Source organism: Pan troglodytes, chromosome 1 (assembly GCF_028858775.2).
Source record: "Pan troglodytes isolate AG18354 chromosome 1, NHGRI_mPanTro3-v2.0_pri, whole genome shotgun sequence".
Taxonomy (NCBI): domain Eukaryota; kingdom Metazoa; phylum Chordata; class Mammalia; order Primates; family Hominidae; genus Pan; species Pan troglodytes.
This window is the reverse complement of record NC_072398.2, coordinates 171,621,502-171,635,154: the sequence shown is the minus strand read 5'-3', so window position 1 is coordinate 171,635,154 and position 13,653 is coordinate 171,621,502. Positions and strand designations below refer to the sequence as shown.

Here is a 13,653-nt window from a genome sequence, read left to right as displayed (position 1 = left end):
TCAAAAATGCAAAGTGAAGGAATATTCAGAGGAAATTAGAGAGCTGCCTAAGTGGCTCTATCCTACCTGGCCTCCGTTTCTCATTATGGCTTTGCTAAAGGGTCTGAACCGTGGCATGGACGTACATTTTTTCTCAGTAACGCCACATGTGTAGAGTATTGATGCTTACCCAAGCAAAGCAAAACAAGCAATTAGGAAATACAGTCTCTCTCTCATTTTACCGATTAATTATTCATAATTTTATTGATAATAAGAACTTTATTTTTCTATCATTATTATTATTATTTCACCACTGATTAGTGAAAATTATTGGTCCTGGACTATCACCAGTCCCTGTTCTGGCATTTGGGAACAACCGGTGCATGTAAGCCCTGAAACTCTCCTTCAGTGCTGGCATTCTGTGAACCTGAGAGAGATGAGAAGACAACCAGGGACTAGAGTGAAGACTGCTGCAGTTGTCTTGGCATGAGGCTGTGTGGCTTGGCTTTGGCTGGGAGTCACAGACAAGCCCACGGACCTGAGAAAGAGAGTGAATCACTGTACAAGTATTTATCGAGCACCTCCCATGTCCTGGGAAGCAGTAGCTGGAGAGTGGTGAAGGAGTACTGAGTTTTGGGGTTCAAGTGGCCAGGGCTTTACCCCAGGCTTTTTACCTATTATCTGCATTATCTGGGCAATTCAGTTCACTTATGGGCCTTAGTTTTCTGTCTAAAAAATTGTGTTGATGTACTATTATGTATCAGAAGGTATTTGATAAATTGCAGAATGCTGGTGGTAGTGATAGATTTTCAGATGATAGTGACAGAAGAAGTTGATTGTTGGAAAGAAAATTAGTGAGGTCTATTTTTCATATACTTACCTTTAGAGGCAGGTAAGAAATCTAAGAGTGAAGGGAAATGGAATTCACATTGTTTGAAGGGTAGGAAATTTTAAAAATAGTGCTTTTTAATCGTCCGGAAGACTTGGGGAGAGGGTATTATTCCTGTTTGAGTGGGTGGGAACAGTCTGAGAGACACTTACCTCATGCAGCTACTGAGTGGGTAGAGCTGGGGCCCAGCTCAGATCTAACTCCAGCCTGTGCTGTTTCTACAGCAGCTCAGAAACCAAAGTTCAGGGGAGCAGAGGAGCTGGAGACAGTTAATCCATCCTGAGGCCCCCCTGAGTAAATGCTTCCAGGGCAATTCCACTTGCACTATTATTAATACCTTACAGGGTGTCCTTCACAAATTTCTCAGAATGATGGCTGTAAAAATGGGTGTGTGTTTTAGAAATAAAAATATTGTGGTGCTAACAAGTTCCTGCCGGAGTTGTTCAAGGACGTTCATTCATTCAGCAAATATTTATTGAAAATTTGTTTTGTTCCAGGCACTTTGTTAAATATTGGGAATATAGCAGTAAGGAAAACAGAGTCACTATTCCCAGGATGCTCATATTCTAGAAAGGAGATAAGAGATAAAGTCACAGTACAGCATTAGTGCAGTGGGAACTTGGGTTACTCTAGAAATACAGCCCAGTTAGGATCGAGGGGCTGGGGGAGGTAATATGTAGGTTGTGGGCCAGTGGATGAATTGGAATTGGGTAATAAGCAGTTGAGGTGAGGCAGTTTGTAAAAGCTAGTCTGGTGGCAGTCTGAGGAAATGAGACCTCCGTGGGGCTGCAAATACAGTATAGTGAGAGCTTAGACTGCAAGAAGCTCTGTGAGTCCGTCAAAAGTTCCTTCAAGTCCCTTTTATATATTCCATGCTATTAATTACAGGATTCTTTGCAGGGGTGAAGGGGGACCTCATGGGATGGAGCCAGTTCACCCTAGCCACAATCAGAGAAAGGTCAGAAGCTATTTGTGACATTTTCCCCGACTCTTCTATCTCAAAGACCTGGACCTGAGAACTGCGGAGAAGATGAGCTTTGAGCACTCACGTCCTCACTGGGCAGACAGAGCAGCTCTCCTCATTTCAGTTGTCTCAAGACTAGACAGTGTGCCTGAGAATAAAGCAGTGAATTAACCCCACTTGTCCAAGAGGGTGGGACTGAATACTAGACAGGGCCCTTTCCGCCTCTCTTGGGTGGTGGGGGGTGGCGTGTGACTCAGAGGCAGTGACATCAGCCATGACTTCATTCATCCAGAGGAAAGACAGTGTGCAGACTGCGAACACGGCTGGTTTCTGCCCTCCCTTCTCGATGCTTTGTCTTGCTGGGGACATTGTCATGGTCCTGCTGTTATTTCCCACACATTTTATTCACGTCTCATGTTTAAGCTGTTCTTTTACTTCACCCCATTCTTTTTGGTCTCTTTGTTCATCTTTTGCTTTTGTCTTTATTTTCTTCTTTCTCCTCTTCTATTTAATTTTTCTTGTTTCATTTTCTTTCCTGTACTTCTTCTCTTTTGTCTCCATTTTCCATTCTTTCCGTTTGCTCTGTCCTTTCTCTTCCCTCTGTGTCAGAAATGTATACAGGAACACATCCTCCTGCCTCCTATTTCTTCTCTCCTCTGGGCTTCCCACTAGGTTATTGCTGTCCTAACATTCCTAAAACTGTGTTCACAAAACACTCTCCACACAAGGACTGATGGTGGCTCCCATTCTTTTCTGACTCAAGTATCTAATACAAGTCCAGATTTACCTCTTACTGCATCTCAACACAGGTCTCTCAGACTGAGCTTCTCATAGTTCCTTCTCCATGGCCATGGATGCTGCTGATGCTTCTGCCTGCACTTTTACTCAGGCCATTGCCTCAGTGTGGACTGACCTCCATCCCATCTTCCTCAGTCTTTGCCTTCCCTCTACACACATATCTGACATTGCCTCCTAAGTAACCCCCTTACTTACCTCCTTCCCACAGCACTGTCTCCTTCATGATCATACAGAATCCATAGTTTATAAATTATGTATTTTAGAACTTGAATTATTCTGTACTATTTATACATTCTTCCTGCATGTTTCATATGCATAGATTCTTTGTTCCACCTAGCCAGTAACTAACCTGAGGATAGGAAGTATATTCCTGCCTTTCATCTTCTATGAGCATACCTAGCACATAGTTGGCCACAAACCAGGACTGACAGACCATTTTTTTGCAAAGTCAAGAAATATTTTACTTGAAAAATAGTTATTTGATGCTAATTCTGGGGAGATAGATGCATGAATTATAGTTCTTTCCTAAAAAAAGAGCTAAGGGTCTAGTAGAAGAGACAGACCCACACGTAATTTGAGAAGAACAAGGATTGTGGAGGAAACTAATGTTTACTAGGAGTGTACAAGGATGGGCACATGAACATGTATAATCTCACTTAATTTAATTTTGGCTAACAATCCTATGAGTTAAATGTTGCTACCAATGAACAAAGTGAGACTCATAGACATTAGGTGATTACTAGTCAGAAATAACACCACTAATAAGTAGGAGAACCAACATTTGGACTAAGGTTTGTCCGACTCTAAAGCCCCTACTCTTTCCTGAAGAGGGAAAGATGTAGTGAAAGTGACATTCTAAGTAATAATAACAATCGTAGGTAAAAAGTGCTTACTATGTGCCAGGTGCTGTAAACAGATTACCTATATTTGTTCATTTGATCCCCCATCAACCCTATGGCATAGGCACTATTATTGTCCTCAGTAATTTTTATAGGATGAGGAAATTGAGATGAAGAGTAGTTGAGTAGATTGCTCAAGGCCACATAGCTACAGAGTACTAGAGCCAGGATATTCACTCTTGCATTCTGGCTCTGGAGAAGAGGCAGCAGAATGTAGTGAGGCCCTCTACATAGAGTAGCATATTGCATGATCAGAACTGCTGTTGGACCAGTCTGTTTGGAGAATCAGGGACTGTGGAGATGCTGACAGGTGAAGGCGTTGAGAGGTGAGGCTAAAGAGGAAGCCAGGAATCATCACAAAGGACCAGTGCCCTCCTCAAGGACCCGTGACAAAACATGCAATAAATTTTCCTAGAAATATTTTCTGTGAGGTTGGACCGTTAGGGATCCATCATAAGGAAGAGTTTAAGTTGTGGTCTTATTCTACTACTTGAGTTGTGAAGGAACTTTTGACTTGTGGCCTTTGTCCATGCCCAGCGGGAAATCACAGTGGAACTCTGCAACAGTGGTGTAAATGAACAAGTAAGGATGCACATACCCAAATAGACTCCAAAGAAATGCCAGTTGAAACAGTAAAGTACGCCTGTCCATTACGGGTTGGAGATGATTAAGTTTGGGTTGAAGGACATTTGGGAAGAAATAAGAAGGGGCATCTGTGTGAGCCAGCTTGGAACAGATGCCAGGTTATCCTCAGGTGTCCCAGAGCGCTCAACATTTGATGGAGCACTCTCCCCACTGCAGCCCCCCTCTCCATTGGTACTTGGCAGCAATTCAGTGGTGCTGCACTGACCTGGGAGTCCAAGCCAGGAAGTGAATGAATCCATTTTCCAATTAAAATGAAACTTCTCCAAAGGACCTGCTAACCCTGAGAGAAGAAATTTATCTTCCTGGCAGTCTGGCTTGCCTAGAATATGTCTCTGCTCCTGAAACAGACTGAGAAAAGCCATTAGCTTGAATGAAAAAAGAGAAACTGGGACAGTTCTTATTCACAACTTCATTCATTTATCCATTCATTCGTTTTATTTCTGCAGACTTTAATTTGGCTTCCACATGTCTGCTCATTCATTCATTCATTCATTAGCTAACATGACTCATCATCTATAGATCAGACAAACTGCTGTGTCCTAGGGTAGAGATATTTAATAAAAAACATAGCTCTTGCCTTTGAGGAGCTTTCAGTCTAGTGAGAGAGACAGACAAATGAACAGATGATGGGAAATGCAGTGATAGGGATATTCACAGAGTACTATACGGGCATAGCATAAGAGCATCTAACTCAGCATAGGGATGTCATGGGTGATTTCATGGAGTAGGAAACACCAGAGTTGAGTCCTAAATGTGTACACACATAGACATATACACGCTATTGCTTCTGTTTCTCTGAAGAACTCTAATACAGGGTGATGAGGTGGGCACCTCTTCATGAATTAATTGGGAGTTGAAATTAGAATGGTGGTTGAATGTAAGGAATGAGAGAAGAGGTAGAAGATGACTCCTTTGGTAGAGGTAGAAGATGACTCCTTTGGTAACTGGATCAACTGGCACTGGAAATCAAGGAGGAGGAACACACTTGGGGGAAGATAGCAGATTCTGTCTTGGACGTGTTGAGTTGGAGGTACAGTGGGACATCCAGGAGACATGTCTCAGAGGAGAGTTTGAATTGGAGTTTGAGATTTGGCATGTTATTCAGCGTGTAGTTGGTTGGAATCACAGGAGTGATTGATATTTCTCAGAGAGCATGGGAACAGTGAGAAGAACATTTGGATGAGGTAAGATCCCTGGGGAGCAGCTAAAGAAAAGAGCAGCTAAAGAAAAGGAGCCCATGAAGGAGACAGAAAAGCACTGATGAGAAGGGCGTAAGAAGGTCCCGGAGAGTGAGAGGTTGAGGAAGACTTCCTCATTTCTCCCCTGGTCCCAGTCTTTGACTTTCTTTCATGTCTGCTCCAAGACCTGTTCACCCTTTCCAAAGCCTTCTCTTCCTGTTAGGATTGTCTCCCTCTCTCCCATAGGTGGTACCACCCACAAGGCATGGCTTGATCCAGGTCACTGTGGCATCTCTCTCATCTCCTCCAGTAAGAAATGCACTTCTGCATTATATTATGTTTTAGAGAGGCAGATGACTGAATTCAAACATTGGGCTGGGCATTAGCGATGCAAAATTTGGTCTGACTTTCCATTTACCCGTTGTGTGGGACCTGGGGATAGTCTTGGTCCCTTCCTGGGCTTTAGGTTCATAATCTGCAAGCATAGTTTTCTGACTCCTTGCCTTGCCTGCCTTGAAGAATTATACAGGTCAGATGAGATCATGCATGTCAAAGTGCTTTGAAAACTGTGAAACTCTGTAGCAGAAGAGTGAATCTTGTTGACTTATCAGGCACTTTATATTATTTCATTTAATTCTCACAGCATCCTTGGGGGAAGATGCTAGGAATGTGGCTTTGAGGAAACTGGGGCTTAAAGAAATTAATTTACCTAAAGCTACACAGCTGTTAAGTGGTGAGGACGGCAATCAAAATCAGGTATGCCAGACTCCAGAGTTCTTAGACCCCATCTACTTCAGCCTTGTTTTCCTAATACATACAGTGGTGTCACACTCCTGGGTAAAGTCAGCTTTGCTGAGTATGATGAGTTTTCATTAAAATGATAGCATATTTTATGGTTGGGAAATCAACTCTGGTGTGGATTATAAGTTTTTCTTTTCGTACAAGAAGAGCAAAGCCCTTCAGGGGGAGGAAAGTAGGGGAAAGGGATGCATATAAATCCAGTTTTTGAAAATTAAATAAATTATACAGTGGAATTATTTCATTTTACAAATAAATTCTATGATGTTACCGTTAAACAAATCCTCATCTAATGGGGGTAATGTGTCTTGTCTATTCAGGTTTTTGTTTCTTGGGTCTTTCTCGGCAGTGACATAAATATTTATTCCACTTGATGTTTAGGCCTCTGCTTGCATCTCTCCCCGGAAGCCTTTAGAAAAGCCTTTAGAAAAGCCTCCCCAGGTCCCAAACCCTTTCCCCCCTCTGAGCCGTCTGTGATTACTCATTAGAGGCAGATATATGGCCACACACAAAATATTACAATAATGTTATGAGGCTGACTCATCAAACCTTGGTATCGGGCTTATTACGTTATTGTCATATATCATCTTATTAATTATCTCTTCCTTTGTGTACATCTTTCTCTCGAAAGGACCTGGCTTTAGATTTTCTTACATCTCCCGAAACTCTGCATTTTGTTTTTCATGAGTTAGACTTGGCTCTTGCCCTTCAGAAGTTTGTCATTTCGAGGTAGATTTAGGTATATCAATGAATAATTAGGGTACAGCATGGGATGGAGAGGTTCACAGAAAAGGTGACATCTGAGCTGGATTTGAATCAAGGGCAGAGGTTTGATAAAGGGAGAAGATGGGAAAGTCAATTCAAGTAGAGATACCAGCTGAAATAGAGGCCTGGAAATATGAAAGTGTAATACATTTGGGAAAGTAAAAGAGGTGAGAACCAAATGGAGGGTGTTAGGAGATGAGCCTAGAAAGTCATCAGCATAATGATCACAGCCAAGTTGGAGCCAGGTTAAGAGTCCTGAGAGCCAGACTACAGAGTTAAAATGGGATTCTAGGCCATGAGGAGATATCGCACCATCTTTAATAAAGGAATGGAATGGGAAGCTTTATGTTTTTAGAAAGATGCCTCTAGTAGTGCAGACCTCTCAGCTTATCTGCCTATCTGACTTGAAATATTTCTGATGTTCTGTCTCTGGGCATGGGAGTTTGAAACACACAATTATTTTATTCATTCTGAGAAGTTTCTGGCTGAGGTTTATGACCTACTCCATGCTTCCAGTGTCATATTTCTTTTAAGAATGACATTGAAGATTACGTCTCTTCCTGAAACTCTTTTCTCTCTGGGCTATTGGCCTGTGCCCTAATTTGGAGTCTTGAACATAGAGTGAGGATAAGGTCTTGCTCTTTCTTGGGTAGTTGTGCTGGAAAACAACAGCATGAGTACTTGGAATGTGCAGGCAGTACTATTTATTGAGTGGGGAATTAGGGAGCTGTTCCCTCCCTTTTGTTTACTGCTCACAGCAGATAACCCAGATAGAATCCCTTTGCAATTACATAGTAGATTACTTGGATAATCCTTTGTAACTGGTCATGCCTATCTTCTCATGTTGCCCCTCAACCCTGGTGTCATTGCAGTAGCTGCCTCATTTCCCTCACGAGTTCCCTCGGTGTCTAGAAGCAACAGAAACCTCACAGCTTCCCTGGAGTGGGAGGGAAAGGGTGAAAGCTACTTCTCTCTGTCCTGAGGCTGGCAGGGCGGCTGCAGCCTTGAATCTTGGACATACTGCCCTACCTCCGCCCTCTGCTTAGACCCACAGCTGTGTGAGCTTTGAGTAGTAGCCTCCTCCCAACAAATGCTGTGGTTTGATGAAGTAATAATTTTTTCTTTTTTTAAAAAAAAGCTGTTCTCTTTGGTTGCTTTAAGCTGAGGGATTGCTTAACTCAAAGGATTGTTGTTGGAATGCAGAAGGCTTTTGTGCCAAGTCATATAACCCAAATCACTTTTCTTTTTTTCTTGAAAAGACTAGTTTTTGTTAGTTGCCTGGTAACTGGAGGATAGAAAGACTTAACTCGTTCAGCACAGAGAGCTCCTAGTTTGAACTCTATTAGGCCATCACCTAATGAGATACATCTGAAATTGGTGTGTGTCGAGGGCCTGCTCTTTGCACTCTCTAATCCATGCAACGTTGTGCATGGGAGATGATAAGTACATAGGAGTTACAAGAGCTGTCCAGGATTGAAATTGTACGGAAATGTGCTTAGAAGGGCTTTTGTTTGTCTTTTCTTCTGTAAAGAGTGGCAATAGCTTCCATTATGACATTTCCAAAAGGCCCAAAATCACACCTCTGATTGGACTGGGAGGTTCAGGGTGGTAACTGTGGCATAGTGGAAGGAAAGAACATTTACTTTAGAGCTGGAAGCCCTGTGACTTTGGGCTAAGCCCTTGTGGTCTGACCCCCAGTTCCTTAATGTGTGAGTATTGTGTATTACCTACACGCCTCTGCACCACTCTGTAGATTAAATGAGAACACTGTTGTAAACTGTGGAGGACTTAGAGGACGATCACTGTGTCCTAATGCAGGCCCAGTGGTTACAAGTAGAGAATTAATTCAGTAAGATTGAGGCCTTTGGCTAGGATTGTATGGGCCAGAGAGGAGGAGGGACAGAGAGATTTTTCTGCAGAACTAGACTAAAAATCCATCTATGGGGGTAATGTGCTCTTGGCCAATATGGCATTTGATGACAAAGCACTTGTGAATCAGGTAGCCTAATATAAAAAACTGCATGTGGCTGGGCACGGTGGCTCACGCCTGTAATACCAGCACTTTGGGAGGCCGAAGTGGGTGGATCACAAGGTCAGGAGTTCGAGACCAGCCTGGCCAACATAGTGAAACCCTGTCTTGGGGAGGAGCCAAGATGGCCGAATAGGAACAGCTCCGGTCTACAGCTCCCAGCGTAAGCAACGCAGAAGACGGGTGATTTCTGCATTTCCATCTGAGGTACCGGGTTCATCTCACTAGGGAGTGCCAGACAGTGGGCGCAGGTCAGTGGGTGCAGCGCACCGTGCACGAGCCGAAGCAGGGCGAGGCATTGCCTCACTCGGGAAACGCAAGGGGTCAGGGAGTTCCCTTTCCTAGTCAAAGAAAGGGGTGACAGATGGCACCTGGAAAATCGGGTCACTCCCACCCGATACTGCGCTTTTCCAACGGGCTTAAAAAACGGCGCACCAGGAGATTATATCCTGCACCTGGCTCGGAGGGTCCGACGCCCACGGAGTCTCGCTGATTGCTAGCACAGCAGTCTGAGATCAAACTGCAAGGCGGCAGCGAGGCTGGGGGAGGAGCGCCCGCCATTGCCCAGGCTTGCTTGGGTAAACAAAGCAGCCCGGAAGCTCAACTGGTTGGAGCCCACCACAGCTCAAGGAGGCCTGCCTGCCTCTGTAGGCTCCACCTCTAGGGGCAGGGCACAGACAAACAAAAAGACAGCAGTAACCTCTGCAGACTTAAAAGTCCCTGTCTGACAGCTTTGAAGAGAGCAGTGGTTCTCCCAGTACGCAGCTGGAGATCTGAGAAGGGGCAGACTGCCTCCTCAAGTGGGTCCCTGACCCCTGACCCCTGAGCAGCCTAACAGGGAGGCACCCCCCAGTAGGGGCAGACTGACACCTCACACGGCCGGGTACTCCTCTGAGACAAAACTTCCAGAAGAACGACCAGACAGCAGCATTCGCGGTTCACGAAAAACCACTGTTCTGCAGACACCGCTGCTGATACCCAGGCAAACAGGGTCTGGAGTGGACCTCTAGCAAACTCCAACAGACCTGCAGCTGAGGGGTCCTGTCTGTTAGAAGGAAAACTAATGAACAGAAAGGACATCCACACCAAAAACCCATCTGTACGTCGCCATCATCAAAAACCAAAAGTAGATAAAACCACAAAGATGGGGAAAAAACAGAGCAGAAAAACTGGAAACTCTAAAAAGCAGAGCACCTCTCCTCCTCCAAAGGATCGCAGTTCCTCACCAGCAATGGAACAAAGCTGGATGGAGAATGACTTTGAGGAGTTGAGAGAAGAAGGCTTCAGACGATGAAACTACTCTGAGCTACAGGAGGAAATTCAAACCAAAGGCAAAGAAGTTGAAAACTTTGAAAAAAATCTGGATGAATGTATAACTAGAATAACCAATACAGAGAAGTGCTTAAAGGAGCTGATAGAACTGAAAGCCAAGGCTTGAGAACTACATGAAGAATGCAGAAGCCTCAGGAGCCGATGCGATCACCTGAAAGAAAGGGTATCAGCAATGGAAGATGAAATGAATGAAATGAAATGAGAAGGGAAGTTTAGAGAAAAAAGAATAAAAGGAAACGAACAAAGCCTCCAAGAAATATGGGACTATGTGAAAAGACCAAATCTACGTCTGATTGGTGTACCTGAAAGTGACGGGGAGAATGGAACCAAGTTGAAAAACACTCTGCAGGATATTATCCAGGAGAACTTCCCCAATCTAGCAAGGCAGGCCAACATTCAGATTCAGGAAATACAGAGAACGCCACAAAGATACTCCTCGAGAAGAGCAACTCCAAGACACATAATTGTCAGATTCACCAAAGTCGAAATGAAGGAAAAAATGTTAAGGGCAGCCAGAGAGGAAGGTCGGGTTACCCACAAAGGGAAGCCCATCAGACTAACTGCGGATCTCTTGGCAGAAACTCTACAAGCCAGAAGAGAGTGGGGGCCAATATTCAACATTCTTAAAGAAAAGAATTTTCAACCCAGAATTTCATATCCAGCCAAACTAAGCTTCATAAGTGAAGGAGAAATAAAATACTTTACAGACAAGCAAATGCTGAGAGATTTTGTCACCACCAGGCCTGCCCTAAAAGAGCTCCTGAAGGAAGCACTAAACATGGAAAGGCACAACTGGTACCAGCCACTGCAAAATCATGCCAAAATGTAAAGACAATCGAGACTAGGAAGAAACTGCATCAACTCACGAGCAAAACAACCAGCTAACATCAAAATGACAGGATCAAATTCACACATAACAATATTAACTTTAAATGTAAATAGACTAAATGCTCCAATTAAAAGACACAGACTGGCAAATTGGATAAAGAGTCAAGACCCATCAGTGTGTTGTATTCAGGAAACCCATCTCACGTGCAGAGACACACATAGGCTAAAAATAAAAGGATGGAGGAAGATCTACCAAGCAAATGGAAAACAAAAAAAGGCAGGGGTTGCAGTCCTAGTCTCTGATAAAACAGACTTTAAACCAACAAAGATCAAAAGAGACAAAGAAGGCCATTACATAATGGTAAAGGGATCAATTCAACAAGAAGAGCTAACTATCCTAAGTATATATGCACCCAGTACAGGAGCACCCAGATTCATAAAGCAAGTCCTTAGAGAACTACAAAGAGACCTAGACTCCCACACATTAATAATGGGAGACTTTAACACCCCACTGTCAACATTAGACAGATCAACGAGACAGAGAGTCAACAAGGATACCCAGGAATTGAACTCAGCTCTGCACCAAGCAGACCTAATAGACATCTACAGAACTCTCCACCCCAAATCAACAGAATATACATTTTTTTCAGCAACACACCACACCTATTCCAAAATTGACCACATAGTTGGAAGTAAAGCTCTCCTCAGAAAATGTAAAAGAACAGAAATTATAACAAACTGTCTCTCAGACCACAGTGCAATCAAAGTAGAACTCAGGATTAAGAAACTCACTCAAAACTGCTTAACTACATGGAAACTGAACATCCTGCTCCTGAATGACTACTGGGTACATAACGAAATGAAGGCAGAAATAAAGATGTTCTTTGAAACCAATGAGAACAAAGACACAACATGCCAGAATCTCTGGGACACATTCAAAGCAGTGTGTAGAGGGAAATTTATAGCACTAAATGCCCACAAAAGAAAGCAGGAAAGATCCAAAATTGACACCCTAACATCACAATTAAAAGAACTAGAAAAGCAAGAGCAAACACATTCAAAAGCTAGCAGAAGGCAAGAAATGACTAAAATCAGAGCAGAACTGAAGGAAATCGAGACACAAAAAACCCTTCAAAAAATTAATGAATCCAGGAGGTGGTTTTTTGAAAGGATCAACAAAATTGATAGACCGCTAGCAAGACTAACAAAGAAAAAACGAAGAATCAAATAGACGCAATTAAAAATGATAAAGGGAATATCACCACCGATCCCACAGAAATACAAACTACAATCAGAGAATACTACAAACACCTCTACGCAAATAAACTAGAAAATCTAGAAGAAATGGATAAATTCCTTGACACATACACTCTCCCAAGACTAAACCAGGAAGAAGTTGAATCTCTGAATAGACCAATAACAGGCTCTGAAATTGTGTCAATAATCAATAGCTTACCAACCAAAAAGAGTCCAGGACCAGATGGATTCACAGCCAAATTCTACCAGAGGTACAAGGAGGAACTGGTACCATTCCTTCTGAAACTATTCCAATCAGTAGAAAAAGAGGGAATCCTCCCTAACTCATTTTATGAGGCCAGCATCATCCTGATACCAAAGCCTGGCAGAGACACAACCAAAAAAGAGAATTTTAGACCAATATCCTTGATGAACATTGATGCAAAAATCCTCAATAAAATACTGGCAAACCAAATCCAGCAGCACATCAAAAAGCTTATCCACCATGATCAAGTGGCCTTCATCCCTGGGATGTAAGACTGGTCCAATATATGCAAATCAATAAATGTAATCCAGCATATAAACAGAACCAAACACAAAAACCACATGATTATCTCAACAGATGCAGAAAAGGCCTTTGACAAAATTCAACAACCCCTCATGCTAAAAACTCTCAATAAATTAGGTATTGATGGGACGTATCTCAAAATAATAAGAGCTATCTATGACAAACCCACAGCTAATATCACACTGAATGGGCAAAAACTGGAAGCATTCCATTTGAAAACTGGCACAAGACAGGGATGCCCTCTCTCACCACTCCTATTCAACATAGTGTTGGCAGTTCTGGCCAGGGCAATCAGGCAGGAGAAGGAAATAAAGGGTATTCAGTTAGGAAAAGAGGAAGTCAAATTGTCCCTGTTTGCAGACGACATGATTGTATATCTAGAAAACCCCATTGTCTCAGCCCAAAATCTCCTTAAGCTGATAAGCAACTTCAGCAAAGTCTCAGGATACAAAGTCAATGTACAAAAATCACAAGCATTCTTATACACCAACAACAGACAAACAGCCAAATCATGAGTGAACTCCCATTCACAATTGCTTCAAAGAGAATGAAATACCTAGGAATCCAGCTTACAAGGGACGTGAAGGACCTCTTCAAGGAGAACTACAAACCACTGCTCAATGAAATTGAAGAGTATATAAACAAATGGAAGAACATTCCATGCTCATGGGTAGGAAGAATCAATATCGTGAAAATGGCCATACTGCCCAAGGTAATTTATAGATTCAGTGCCATCTCCATCAAG

The 13,653-nt window shown here is 42.9% G+C and overlaps 1 protein-coding gene across 33 annotated transcripts in view; it reads left to right on the top strand.

The window, feature by feature from the left end:
* The window catches only part of FGGY (FGGY carbohydrate kinase domain containing), a 486,570-nt gene that overhangs the window by 62,801 nt on the left and 410,116 nt on the right, over window positions 1–13,653 (top strand). The window lies entirely within an intron of this gene.